Consider the following 15819-nt stretch of genomic DNA (forward strand, 5'->3'; position numbering starts at 1 on the left):
TAAAGAATAAATATATATGTCATTTATACTCATAATGCATAGTTATAAAATAAATTGAATCCAACATACCGTATATACTAGAGTATAAGCCGAGTTTTTCAGCACATTTTTTGTACTGCAAAAGTCCCCCCTCGGCTTATACTCGAGTGATGCAGGAGAACCTGGGCCGGTTCTCCTGTTACGCAGCTGAGTAGGGCGTCACATATTGGAGGGCGCCTCACTCAGCTGCGTACCATGCGGGCCGCGGTGCTGACTGTGTCTCTGTGATACAGCTGCACCGCGTGTGTAGCGCTGACTGGATGGAGTTCGGTCAGCACTACACAGTGCCAAACACACAGCCGCCGGCGCCGGCAGCTGTGTGTTTGCTGTAATTAGCAGCCGATGAGAGTCTGTCAGACTCTCATCGGCTGCTGCTGCTCCCACTGCGGGAGCCATCTTCTGGCACTACCAGGGGGGGGATTACTACCAGTAGATGCTGCATTTCCCACCCTAGGCTTATACTAGAGTCAATACGTTTTCCCAGTTTTTTGTGGTAAATTAGGTGCCTCGGCTTATATTCGGGTCGACTTATACTCGAGTATATACGGTATGTGATCTCTTTGAACAGATCCCAGTCTGAGCCCTTTGCCTGTGGTTCCTGCTTACAGCCATCAAAAATGTCTGAATTCTCGTAGATGATGCATTATGAGACCAAAGAAATGCAAGTGGATTGCAATCCCAATGTTAGAACTGGAATAGTCCCTGGGGTGCCAAGAACCCTCAGAACCCTGGGCAGCAATATCCCGGAGGGATTCCGGACCAGGCGTATCCAGGGAACCCAGCACCCCCGCAGCCGGTCAGCAATACCTGGGACCTCCTGCAGCTAGTCACCAGTACCTGAGACCCGAAGAAGCTGGTCAGCAGTACCCAGGACAGCCATATGGGGAATTCTTTGGATTTCCAGGTTTCCCACCATAGGTGTACGCATCTTAAGTAAAGAAATATCAGATATGCATGTTTTAATCAAATCGGAACACAGGTAAAAGGATAAGAAACACTTTTTAGATTTAAATGTTTTTGTTTCACTAACTTATACATTAACTCCAGTAATATAAACTGCCTACTGTATGTGCTCAGGTAGGTAATGCCAGTGTAAGGCTGAATGTGAGTCACTTAAACATATCAGTTATTCTGTTTATTTTATTGTTTTTATTTATTTTTTTGCACTGGAAGTATAGATGAGAGTAGACTGCTAACCAGCTAAAATATCATATTTACATCTGTTGGATAAAAAATACTATGAACTTTTTTATTGTGATTTTTTTGCAGCTACTATATCTTGGACCAGTAGTGTAAGTTCATGGCAGGGGCCCGGATGCAAAATAGATGGTGGTGCCCCCCACCCCACCCATAGGTTTCGGCTTGCTCCAGCCCCTCACCCCGTGTGTCTCTAGTTCCAGCCAGCCCCCACTGTCTATCCCGCCAGCCCCCCATCTCTCCAGCCACCCCTCCTCTCTATCTATAGTCAGCCCTCCCTCTCTGTCACACCTACCATCCCCTTCTTTCTGCCTCTCCAGCTAGCACCCAGTGACAGACTCCTCTCTGTCGCACCTGCTAGCCCTCCTGTTTCTATCTCTCCAGTCAGCCACCACTGTCTCATGCTAGGCCCCCTCTCTCTGACCCCATTGTGTCTCCAGCCAGCCCCCATTGTGTCACCAGCCAGGCCCCCTTTCTCTGTGTTTTTATTTAGCCCCCACTGTCTCTTCAACCAGCCCCCGCATCCATCCAGCTCAATATACCTTCTCCTGGGTCTTCAGCTGCCTGCGTCTTCTTGCTCCTCTACACGACGCGGCTCCACTCTGACTGCCGCATGAATCCATGATGCATATCTGAAGGCAGCTTTTGTTCAATAAAGTTTTTTTTGTTTATTGCGAGTCGCAATAAACAAAAAAATTTTATTGCACGGTTCCTGTACATGACACAGCAACTCCACGAACCCCACAAATAGAGCCATCTATGACTGCTGGCAGATGGACTTACCTGTGTGCCCCTGGTGCCCAGAGGCGGATTTAGACCTCATGTGGCCTTAAGCAAGACACTGATTTGGGGGCCTCCTTCCTTAAACAATCTCCACCAACCCCAGTTGCTCTTTAAAGTTGGTGCCTATTCTACCAAATGCTCTGAATTCATAATACATATATTAATAACACATGCATGCAACTGTTAACCTCACTTCAGCTATAGCACCACATCCCTGGGGCACCAGCACTTCATACATCCATAACCCCCATCCCTGGAAGCACCAGCTCCGCATACACCTATAACTCACCATCCATGAGGGCACTGGCTGCACAGTAATATAATTATGTAATGGAACCCTGGAATGCGCCTAGCCTGCTATAAACCCCATGAAGTGAACAGTGATGTAGGGATACACAGATCCCCCCATACACCAATGATCAGTCACTATTATGTCCCTGTCTTGTCCCCCCTCCCCCACCAGATCCAGCTTTTTTATACTGTATCTCTCTCAAAAGCATGTCACTCCCATATATAACTCCTCTCTGTGCAGGCCCAGATTTTTATTCCTCCAGCCCCAGCCAGCACCATCTGTGTAGCCGGAGCCAGAAACAGACCCATGATCCCACCCTGTCCCTCCAAAGATTACCACTCTTATGCAAGAGTCCCCCCAGGTCATCCTCAGGCCCCCTAGTTTATCCCCCCTGGTGTGCATAGCCGAATCCCATTCCGACCATCAACTCTCCAGGACCAATCTCTGTCCAAAGGCCAGCTGTGCCGCTGCTTCAGGGTCCTGCAGGGAGATGACACTAATCACTGCTGCAGCCTCTTGATCCTAGTTCCCCTTCATAGCCTCATCCAGCCATGACCAATCTACGTCCGGCATCCAGCTGCACCGCTGGGTCCTGAGGGGAGGCAGCTCTAATCACTATTGCAGCCATTGCCTCCACCTTCAGCACTGACTGCCCACACAAGAAGACCCCAGAGTCCGCTGGCCATTAATATCAGGTGTGCACAGGCACAGCACTGCTGCCTCCCGAAGCGGTGGCAATCTCCTCCAGGCAAATGCTGTCTGATGGTCAGCCGGTGCTGTAGGGAAGCTGAATAAGCCGGGAGTCCTGCACTGCCTCAGCAATCAGCTTCTACATTATGCTGGGGCTCCTCGGTAACAGTCACTGACAGTCTTCCAGAAGTATTCAGCCAACCCAGCGCTAGCAAATGAGTTTGAGTTCCGCCATGATCCAGCCCTGTCGCCGGACCCACTGAGACCCACTGGGCCCTAACCGGCCGCTTTGGTATCCTAGCAGTAAATCCGCTACTGCTGGTGCCCCTCTGACAGCTGGCGCCTAGAGGCCAGTGACTCCACTGCCTCCGGGAGTTTCGCCACTGTCTTGGACATACTTTGTAATAACCTGCTTCCTTCTGGATGTGAAATGGAAAATGATGCTCTGCTACTATAGGATAAATCAATAGGAATTTATATGTAATGATTACTTTTATATAACACTTATTTAAAAATTGAATGATGTGATAATATCACAAAAATGATCCAATTACATAAAAAAAATAATAATTCCGACAGTGAATAAATTAAATCAGTGCTTAAAATTCTGCTTTACCTGTTAACACATAAAGTGCTGTATAAAGATGTGTCCTCATACACTGTGGCTTCAGTTGTGCCAAACAGAACCTCTTAGCATTGGAAACAAATGGGGGAGTGGCGCTCGTTAAATAGCAGCTGTAGGAGGAGAGTGTTAAACTCCTCAAAGATAGTATATAACTGAAACAAAGTAACAGCGCTAATGGATGGAGAGATATTTTAAATAAATGTATATCATATACACATGGCTTGGTCAAAATGAACACAATTTAATAGGAACGTATAAAAACATAAATATGAAAGCTAAAATGTGCAATATTGCAATAGGGATTGGCCCCACAACACTATAATGAGTCACTGAGTCCAGTATTAAGTGAATAGCCGGTGCAAGTCCCAGTAAGAGGAGTACATTACCAAGTGGGTACTGTAGCAGGAAGACCTTGCATATAAAGTAAGTCCTTTAACTTGGATTAGCTGTTGCCATATAGCAGTTGACTCCAAATTCCTGGTCCGGAAAATTCAATAAGTGTCCTCCAAGTGCTCTGGAATGTGGGGGTTTGTGTGCAGGTTCAATGCGTTTCCGTGCGGAAGTATTCCGCACCTTCGTCAGGAACAAGTGTGCCAGGTCCAGTGCGATTCGGCCACGCTAAGAAACTTATAGTATATGCACAAATAAAAAAAACTGGAAGTGACAAAACTACTCTGCTAGATTACACTGATCAATTTGATGTACAACCTTTGTACTTATGTGTACGAATGAGTCTGAATCTGTATACAAAGTTCTGCGATGCAGCAACAGCAGTGTTTTCTCATTCCAAGTTCCGTTGTGCTTAATCTACGACTATGTACATGTTTAAAACTAATTCCTGAATATCTGTAGTAACCTATGAGTGATGCTTTGCTACATCTGAGATGCAAAAAAGATTCACAAGTTAAAGACACTACGCTACATCCAGGGGCGTATTTATAATGGGTGCAAGGTGTGCAGTGCACACGAGCCCCCAGGTCCAGGGGGGGTCCGCACCACACACCCTGCACCTATATTATGCAAAACTTACATCTCTGAGGTCCCGCATCAGGTCTCTCAGCGCTGCTCAAACGCCAGAAAATGTCCGGCGCGCCAATCATTTAATTGGCTAGAGCTCAAACTATATTCCTGTTATTCATATTCCCTAATGATCTATTATTTTTAACCCATTTTGGTTAACTGCTACCTGCAACAGATTGAGTATATTGTTTTGTGAGTGTTTTGCATAGTGGGATATACCTGAAATGAGTACAGTATAAAACATATTTATTGGATAGTCCCAATTTGTTTCTACTTAAAAGGACTTGACCACATCAGAAATGGTCTGTAAAAGGTAAAGTACTCTCCGGCACTGATAGGAACACTTATTTAATATATTTTGATTTCCAATAGAGATAGTGTCTATGACACTGTAATTCTATTTGGGGTAATACCCCTGGTTTCCTGAATGTACAGGTAAGTCATCCATGAGAATTGGGTCTGTGGCACTATGATACTCAAAAGGACAAATACATTACATATGGGCCCTCATTCAGAGCCGTTCGCTATTTGCGTTCGTTCGTTCAAAAACAAGGGGTGGCTATGCAAATGATCCGTTCGCACATTGCAGTCTGTTCACACCTCTAAGTCTGAACGAGCGAGCAAAACATACGCTCTTTTATTTCTTAAAAATGCCCCCTGGCCGATCGCACCATACGTCATGTCCGCTATTTATTAGATTAATCGAGTACATCGAACAGGATATGAACTGCTCGCTATTCTTGTGGTTGGTTTTTTCAACCGCTATTTTGCGAGCAGTTCTGAGTTAAAAAAAACCCAAGTGACGTGGTCATTGACGCTGCTATATTAATTATGCACACCCATAAAACGCCCGTTTTGACCTTTAAGCACGCCTGCGAACGGATCTCCACTCCCCGTTTTCAAGCACCTTCCCCTGTTACCACCCACATACGCCTCATTCTGTCACTCAAAATAGCAGGCACTCGCTATATTGCGTACAAATGTTTTTCGGCCGCACTGACTGGTTCGCGCATGCGTACTTAAAACCGTACGCATGCGCAGATGTGCGAACATCGCTCGGAACGAGCGTACTGCCGCTAGTGAGTGGCTCTGAATGAGGGCCATAGTGCGATATAAACCAGCAATGTCCAAATGGTGGTTAAAAGTTGAAACAATAGATTATTTCTACATAGAGTCAAGCAATTTTACCTGGCTTTTATAAATAGTTAGCAGGCTGTCATGGGAATAAGTGTACAAATATCACAAAGTGCGCTTTCTCGTTACTTCACACAATACTTTACATCTAAACAGTTATAAAAGAAATACTAAATAATAAAACTGAAATAAGATCATAGTATCAGATGGAAAAAAAATGTAAATGGCATACCATGCAAAAAAGAAAGCATTGAAATCACAGCAAAAGTCTCACTAAAATCTGCTACTGCGCCAGTTTGCTTCTTCAGACTGTCAAAGAAGATTATTCTGCTGCTCCCTATTTCCTAGATCCTCACCTTTATAATGAGGAATTTATTCTACCGATGGAGATAGTAAATGTCATAAAGGGCCTCTTTGAGGTGTATGGAGTTAGGGCCTGATTCAGAGCCGCTCGCCAGATGCGTTCGCTCACTCCCAGCGTATGCAAATCCAGCGCACGCCCAGCAAAGCAGGCGATCACACAGCAAGACATTAGCACGACCGCTATGTCTTGGCGTGCAATCACTTTGTGTATGCAGACGTCCACCAGCCATTCATAAGACGCCCACTTGTGCACGTCATCTAACTGGTAGTGCATGAAAACATTGGTACATCGAGCACCATCGGATGTGCTCACAGTGATTGAGGTTGATTATACCCTGCCGCAAGCACTGCGATCACTTCAGTGTCAAATTCAACCGGGTGACGTGTACAATGACGGTGCCTGTTAATTATGCACGCCTCTGAAACTGCGTTGAAACACTCAGACTTGCCTGTATTCGTTACACCACTCCCCCATTTCCTGTGGCCTCCCCAGTTACCACCCACTGTCTATGCTGGGCGAGTGAGCGCTTCCAGATCTTTTGCAGTGTTTCATGCATGCGCATTGCGATGTATACGCATGCGCAGATTGCAAATATCGGCCAGCTACGAGCGATCACATCCTAGCGTGAGGCTCTGAATCAGGCCCTTAGTTTTGTTAGCATAAAAGGGATTAAAAACTGGTGAGTTTCAAATCACCATATGTAATAGAATGAGACTAGAAGAAAAGTCTCCAGAATTCCACTATAAATCACTCTCCACTGGATATAAGTCATCCTCATGATCTTTGTAATATCAAACACAGAAGTTGTCAGATGTAATAGCCTGTGATTAGTAAACTCACCAGAAAATCACTTGAATAAATTGCAGAATAAAAAAGGGTCCTCTGTCCAGTGACATTGCTCAAATTGCACCTGCCCCTCAGCCTTTATGTCTTCTCCCTCACACTTGGGATGAATTCTTCATAATCTTCTCACCCCTCCACCTGCCATCATCATTACTTCAAACGTTTTGAGAGGATAGTCTATCTAATCCTCGCCTCATTCCTGTCCACCCACTTACTCTTTAACCCTCTAAAGTCTTGTTTACAATCCACCTTCATTCCACTGAAATTGCCCTCACAAAGGTCCCCAGTGACTTTCTCATGGCCGAATCCAAGAATCGCTACTCTCTCGCCTCATCCATTTTGCTCTGTCTACCACCTTCTGTACAGTCAACCACCCTCTCCTCATTAAAACTCTCCAATCTATTGGCCTTTGCAAGTCACGTGGGCTTTAGCACAGGGTCTATACTCAGTCTCCTTCTCTTCGACCTCCACACCTCCTCTCTTGGAAATCTTATCATCTTCTTCAATACCATCTGTGCACTGAAAATTCAAATTTACCTCTCTACCAATAACCTCTCTCCCTCTATCATCTCCAACTGCAAGTCTGCCCTCTCCACCTGGATGCCCCATTATTTACTGGAAATTAACTGTATGTTTTCCCCACTTTCGAGGGTATCTCCACCTTCTCTCTATCCATTGATAACATTACCCACTCTTTTAGTCTGCAACTCACTATCTTACCAATTCAGACTCTCTACTAGTCTCCCTAGCAGGGCCGTAACTAGGGTAGTGTGACCTGTGCCATGGCACAGGGCGCCGCAGGCAGGGGGTGCTGTTTGGGTCTGTCAATTTTCGTGTTTATTATCATTCTCACTTCTTTTATCCCCAGCATCTCCTGGCCACCCCTGTCTCTTCCCTGGCCCTTTCCCATGAGGCCATGGCCCTTTTTTAGGTGCACTACCTTATGTCCCTATTTAAAAAATGGGGGGGGGGGAGTACCAATGATCTCTGGTACAGGGCACCAAAAAGTCTAGTTACGGCTCTGCTCCCTAGCTTTAAACATTTCCTTAAAGCATACCATTTTCTTAAAGCTTATCATATCCTCATAATCTGCTACTTTCTCCACTAGTCCTCCACTCTATATCTTTCCCAATAAACTAGTTAACATTTCAAACAATATTTAGTAAAACAAATCTATGTAAAATAATTAAGTTCTGACTGCAGTTGATTAAATGGTAAATCTAGACATGAGCGGTTCAGGTTCTCTTAGAACAGGACCCACCCGAACTTCCTGATCTGGACCGGGATCTGTGTCCGGCTCAGGTTTTCCTGTCTAACTCTGATCCCAAAATGAGGCAAAACATCATTCCACTGTTGGATTCTTGCGGGTTTTGGATTGTGTAAAGGTCCAGGTGACTTTGGCTGTGGATAGTGTACAGTACAGACATGCTCTGTGCTGTTCTTTCTGTGCACATGTTCTCCGTTTCTCGCTCTGTTGTTCAAGGGTGCAGTGTTGTTAGGTTGGGGCTACAATACAGAAAGGGGGGCTACAGTACATAAAGGGGTGCTGCTGTTTCACTGTCCTGTCAATCAAGGGGCTGGGGCTGCAGTAGCATGAAGGGGCTGCAGTACATATAGGGCTGCTGCTGTGTTGTACATAAAGAGCCTGGGGCTGCAGTGCATATAGGGGGTGCTGCAGTACATAAAGGGGTGCTGCTGTGTTGTCCTGTCCATCAAGGGACTGGGGCTGCAGTACCATCAAGGGGCTGGGGCTGCAATACATAAAGGGGGGCTGCAGTACATAAAGTGGTGCTCTGTCAATCCAGGGGTGCTCTTCCCCAGTGTTAAAAAAATAAAAGTTAAATAAAATTATCATTCCACAAAAAAATAAATAAAATGTTTTCAGGTTTTTTTTGTGTGTGTGTTAGCTACCCTATTATTGTTCGGTGACACTGCCACCAGACCGCAGTTTATCATCCATGTATTTGTGACTCTGCAGGTGGTCCATCCTTACTCTGCAGGAGTGCTTTGTTGTCTATAAGGGGGTGCTGTGTTGTTCATCAAGAGGCTGCTGCCTCATCTAGGGGTGCTCTTCCTCAGTGTAAAAATCTTTATTCAGTTTTTTTTTGTGTTAGCTATGCTATTATTGTTTGGTGACACTGCTGGCCAGATTGCAGTGTAAGTTTGTTGATATGGAGGATGATCAAATGATACGAGAGGAGGAACCACATACTAGTGCAGCAGCTGCTGCCAGCAGTCATGATGATACAATCAATGTCATCTATGAAGGCTGATGCCCAAGGGCTTAAGTCGGGGCATATAAAATCAAAGAAGCAATCTTTTACAATGGTAAAGAAAAAAACATCAAATGGAAAATTAGTTGCAGAAAGACATAAAATTGGCAATATGCCTTTCACCATACAAAGTGGCAAGGAAAGGCTAAGGTCTTGGCCTTTATTTATATCTGGTGGTTCTGCCTCTTATGATTATGTAAGCACAAGTGAACATGCTGACATAGAAATCAAGGATACTTCTGTGGAAGTGCACCAGGATGATCAGGATATTTGTTAAGCTGACACTAAGAAGGATGTTGATGATGAAGATGTTGATGATGAGGATGTTGTTGATGAGGACGTTGTTTGAGTAAATCAGGCACCAGTGAAAGAAACAGTTGTTGCCCATGATAAGGAAAAGCCCATTGTCATGCCTGGGAACAAGACAAAAAATCCACTTCTTATGTGTAGAATTATTTTTACCCAAAACACGGACAACAATTGTCAAGCCATCTGTACCCTTATAAAGCCAAAGTAAGTAGAGGTAGGAACCGTAACCACCTAGGATCCTCCTCCCTATTACGTCATCTGCATCGCATCCATTAAAAAAGTTTTTTCAAAATTCAGAAACTTTGTCTAAAAAAGTACCAACAAGCAGTCTAGCATCAGCTATCTTCCTTCTCTCTGCTAGTTCCCAGCACCTGCCATCTTCATCACCAACATCTTCATCAACAATATCCTCAATCATGAAGCAATTGGTTTGTTTGGGCCCCCACAAAAGAAGCTACAAATTTGTAGCTGACATTGCTGGCAGTGATCTCTATGTGCACAAACTGGCTTTACAGAGGCAAGATGTTGCCACCATCATCTTCATCACCTGATTCCTCACCCTCATCAGTGGGTACATCATCTTCACTCAATATTAATTTGTCCCCTCTGGAATCCACCATTACAGGTGCCTCTGTAATTTTTGGATGTAGTTGGCATAGAATTTGTAATTCATTTTGATGGATAATCATCTTTTCCACCTTTTGAGGAAGTAGCCTCCTACACCTATCGCTATAAGATTCCCGGCTGAGCTGAAAAGTCTTTCTGTGTACACACTGAAGAGTGGGCAACTCAAGTAAAGCAAAGCCAAATTGTGGAAGGGCCTCCAAATTGCCTTTTTTTTCTGCCAGTAGTCAAACGGACTGTCTGACATTCCTATTTGGATGCTATCATTAAAAAACGTAAAATAGTCCTCAACCATTCTTTGAATGGTGACCATATCAGATGGAGTCATGGTCGAGGTCTCATTAATTGTAGGCAATTCTTTTAGACACAACCAGATGTCAAAACTTGGTTGTGTTGACTCATCTGCATCACCAGTGGGTCTCTTTGGAAAGTTTAGTTTTTTCTCGGCAGATGCACCTGCTGAAGAAACTGAAGGAGAAGCCTTCACTGCATCACGTGCCACTTGAGCTGACAATTTTGCTCTTTGCATCTTTTCAGATCTGTTTTCATTGGGAAGAAAAACACAACCTAGGATCCAGCACAGTCGCCAAAATGTATTGATCCATTTCTAAGATCCTGACAACCCTTGGAAACTGGTGAAGCGAATAAAGGACTTGATCTAAAAGTCCAACATATTTAGTGGAATGGCTTCATTTCAGCTCCTCCTTCTGTTTCTCAAGCTGCTTTTCCAACAGTCTAATTAGAGGAATTACCTGACTCAAGCTGACAGTTTCTGAACTCATTTCACAGGTGACTACTTCGAAGGGTTTCAGCACTTTGCACAACACAGAAAGTATTTTCCACAATCCCCCTCCTCTTCCTATGTCATAGGTATGCTATGTTGATTTGGATGGATATTTGCTATTTCTCCATCTGCTGAAGCATATAAATGGTGGAATTGCACCATGTAACTACCTCTTGCTTCAGCTGGGGGCAAGGTAAATTCAACATTTCCTTCAGGTGCTACAATCTTCTACATGCACTTGCTGAATGGTGAAAATGTCCAGAATATTTTCAGGCCACAGAGAGCATCTCCTGCATGAACCTGTCATTTAAAAAAAATTGCACCACAAAGTTGATTGCATGAGCAAAACATGGGACATAATGAATTTCACCCAGCTGTAATGCTCTCACAATATTTGTGGCATTATCAGAAATCACAAATCCTGAGGAGAGTCCAAGTGGGGTGGGCTATTTTGCAATGACTTCTCTGAGTTCTTCTAAAAGGTTGTCAGCGATATGCCTCTTAGTGAAACCAGTGATACACAGAGTAGCCTGCCTTTGAATGAGCTTCTTCTTCTTAGATGCTGCTGTTGGTGCCACTGAAGGCAATACACCCACCAAGTGGGCTGTTACAGTCATGTAATATTGTGTTTGTTCTGTTCTGCTTGCCCACATATCTGTGGTTAAGTGGACAGTGGGTACAATGGCATTTTGGAGGTCACTAATTAAATTTTTTTTAATGTCCTTGTACAGGTTATTATTATTATTATCATTTATTTATATGGCACCACAAGTGTTCCGCAGTGCCTTACAAAGTACAAAAACAAATTGTATACAAGTGACTTACAGAACAATACAATACAGGACATGGATAATATATATTGCTACATTAGCGACCATATCACCTAGATAAGCAACAGAGCATAAGCAACCAAGTGTTAGGTGCCCTAGTGGTGAGTAAGAAGTAAATTACACTATAGTAAGGTTGGAAATTGCTTTTCTAGTGAAGTGGAATCTAGATGGGATTTGGTAGCAGGGACACAGAACCTCAATTAACTGTCTAAAACCCACTGCATTAATGGTGGATATTGGACGCACATCTAATACCAGCATAGATGTTATGGCGTCAGTGATCAGCTGTGCAACCGGTGACTGCTGTCATACTTTCTCCCCCTTGCAAAGGATTGTTTAACACTCATTTGTTTTTTAAACTAAAACTAGTAGTATTCCTGGTCCCTTTCCGGTATGAAAATCCACTCCCAGTAGCAGCAGCAGGCATAGCGCTCAAGGATTCTTCTGGGACAAGGACTGATGTGAATGATTTAAATATTTTTTGTAAATGTCTACCCTCCCCTCCCCTCCTCCCTCATAAATTTGTTTCAGAATCAAAAAATTAAATTACATTTACTACTAATCAAATTTTCTGTCCCTGCCTTCACCTACATACATACTCCAACTCCCTAATAAAAATATTTGTTTCCTGATGTGCCATGTTGGAAGTTGAACTGTCACAGCTGCTGCAATCTTTGACATGCAGTTTCTGAATGCCAAAAATGTCCAGAAATATTTATGGCCACAGACAGCATCTCCTGCATGCCCCTTTCATTTTAAAAAATATTCTGAACCACCAAGTTGATTTTGTGGGCAAAACATGGGACATATTGTTCACCCATGCTCTCCCTTCCTCCCTCATAAGTTGCTTCGGAATCAAAAAATTTAATGAAATTTACTACCAATCAACCCTTCTTGTCCCTGCCTTCAACTACATACATACTCCATCTTTCTCAGGCCTCTTGATTAATGAAAACATATGTTTCCATGTGTTTGTGTCGCCCACTGCGGCCACTTAGCTTAGTTAGTTAGCTTGCTTGGTGCAAATTTTGTGCCTTAACCCGATGAAAACAATATGGTGAGCTGTGAGGTGGTCAAAATTGACTGTAAACAAGTGGAAATTAATGTTATTGAGGATAATAATACTGTAGGAACAAAAAAAGCCCAAATTATGTGATTTAAGCAGTTTTCATCATTTAAAAAAAAAAAAATACAGATCCAAAACCAAAACATGCAAGGGCGGTTTTGACAAGACCAAATCCAGATCTAAAACACGAAGAAGATACAGATCCAAAACCAATACATGAGGGTCAACGCACACCACTAGTTCAATATAGAATAAAGGCTGAGCTACTAGTGCACTAATGTTGTTGCTTACAGAATTAAAACATCTCTTTGGGAGGTGGCCCAGTGTTGGAGAAGCAGGCTTTTGCTCAAAATTAATCCAGATTGTCCGGCTCTCAGTGGAACATGGAATCCCTCCTTAATACTGTATATTAATTAGACAAAAGCAATCCTAAATTCAGGGAACTGCTACTGATTTCCAATGTTTGCAAGTGGGTTAATGAGATGGCATTTTTTTAAAATTCAAAAGTAGTCAGTTATGAGAAATAAGCAAACCTCCTATACAGTTCTAGATGGTAGTGCAGCCAGACAGTAAAATGCTTTTAGTCTTGACCTGTTTTTCCATGACGTGCAGTTACACAAGAAATGTGATTGCACCTGTCTATTTAATCCATTAATAAGGGACTGCTTCTGTACTGCATAAATCAGCACTACATCACTTTTTCCTCCATTGTAAACGAATGCTTTTTGAAATATTCTCACATACTGCATAGGCAAAAAAAGGGGGGGGGGGTTTCCAGGTGCCTGGAAACCCCCCACCAGACCAGTGGATACTGGATTGTACAATAATACAAATTTACTAGAGCTGCAGCCACAACAGGCAGTTTACGGAACTGTGTGGAACTGAGTACTTCATTAGCGCACCAGACCAGAATATATCCTGTTTAATGCTAATTATGCTCCCTAGATGGGCTGGCCACACTCTAAAATTAAGTATATGGAAACCCCCTTCTAGAAATCCTGAGATTGCCCTTGTACTGTAGGGCCTGATTCAGATCCAGGAATAGAGTGAAAAAGAATAAGGAACTGTACATCTTGGTGAAACCATGCTGCACTGAAGGTGGGCTAGATTTAAATTGTGCAGAGAGATTTACATGCAAAAGCAGCTGTATTTGCCCACACATGCAAAATTTTTTTTTATGTAATTGCACCCCTTGTATTGCAGCATGGTTTGTCCAGGTGTACAGTTACTTGCTATTTCTCACTCTAGTCCCAAGTCTGAATCAGGCCCAGATTAACGGCAAATGTAAAAATCACTATACAGCACTGTACTGTCCCCTCCAAGAAATATCTGGAATGTTTGGGCTTATGATGTAGTCTTGTGGTAGTGAGGTACAACCTATAAAATATTCTAGAGATATTTTTATTAGTGTTTACACATATGGACATTTAATTACAGTTTTTCCATATTTTGTCTCATTCAAAATGTCTAGAAGTAGGCCTTGTACTCATGTAAATTCTGATTTGTCTTTTGGCAGAAGTTAATAATTTAGAAAGTGGAGCTAAATCCTCTGACGGATAAACAAGCCTCACACAGGACTTCATAGGGGTTGGGTATGGGATCCCGGTGGTCGGGATGCCGCTGGTCGAAATACTGGCAGCAACAGGTAAGTACCCTAACACTAACCCTTACCCCTAGCCTTCCCTCCCTGGTGCCTGAACCTAACCCCCCCTCCCCACTTCCTAAACTTAACCCTCCCCCCTTAGTGCCTACCCTAACCCTCTCCCTAGTGCCTACCCTAACCCCTAACCCTACACCTAACCCTCCCCCTAACACTGTCGGGATTCCGACACTGGTATTTTGTCCGTCGACCTCCCGCATGCCGGTATGCTGACTACCTCCCCTTCATAGTAGTGCATTTAGTTATTATGTTTGGTATATTTTAAAATAAATGCATAATTTGTAGAAATTGGAAGAATTTTTATTGAATTCTGGGTCTCTTCTCTGACCAAACAAACTTTAATATATATTTTTCAAGTGATTTTGATACGTCATGAGATGCTAACCAGAACAGTACAAAATAAATATAACAATCTCAGAAGAATATTCATTTTAATCGCAGCAATTCATATGAGCTATGAAATGTAGAGGTTGTTCAAATCTTTCAGTCTTTCATTCTAGTGTAAAGTTTAGTGAAAAAAATAAATTAAATTAAATGTATAGTTTTCTTTTACATTACAATTACTTCTCCTTATTGTCAGATGATTGTCTATTTGCTAATACTTAGCAAAAATGTTTGAACCTATATTAAGGTGAGAGATGGGTCTGTAGCTAAAGTATCCAGATGGCTCATGACTCTCTATGAACATTACAATAAGGTCTGATTGTGTGTTTTTACATTAAAATGTACTGCCTATGAGTATTCATTGAAATGGGGAAGTAGTAATGATAATAATAAAGTGGTAACGTTTTACTAGATTAAAGATGTGTATCCATCAGGACCAGGTGCTGAACTATATCGTACTGTAGATATTTAATAACTAATATGATTTATTCTTTTGTGATTGTAGAGTTAAATATATTTCACTGTTCTTCTATGCACCAAAAGATCTTACGTGTTTTCAGAAATTGTTCTGTTTTTTTTGTAAACTGTTTTCATCAGGGAATAAGGACAAAGATACAAATTTACAGTGTATATGTAAAGGTACACATAAGATCACAGGGAAGATACAGTACATAAGCTGTTGAATACAAGGCCCGTAGAAAGCCTCAGTACCATTTTGGGGGTGTGGCCTAGTCGTGGAAGGCATGGTCATGTTTCCCTTAAAAAAAAAAAAGAAAAACAAACGCTGCATGCTCAGGAGGGGGTGCTGCGAGCCCCTCGGCCTGGGGCAAATACAGGTGGGGGGCGCAATCAATTTGATCACCTCCCGACACAGGCAGAGGAGACTGCTCCTGCTTTTCAGC

The sequence above is a fragment of the Taudactylus pleione genome, unplaced genomic scaffold (assembly GCF_031769625.1).
Source record: "Taudactylus pleione unplaced genomic scaffold, aTauple2 ptg000095l, whole genome shotgun sequence".
Classification (NCBI taxonomy): Eukaryota; Metazoa; Chordata; class Amphibia; order Anura; family Myobatrachidae; genus Taudactylus; species Taudactylus pleione.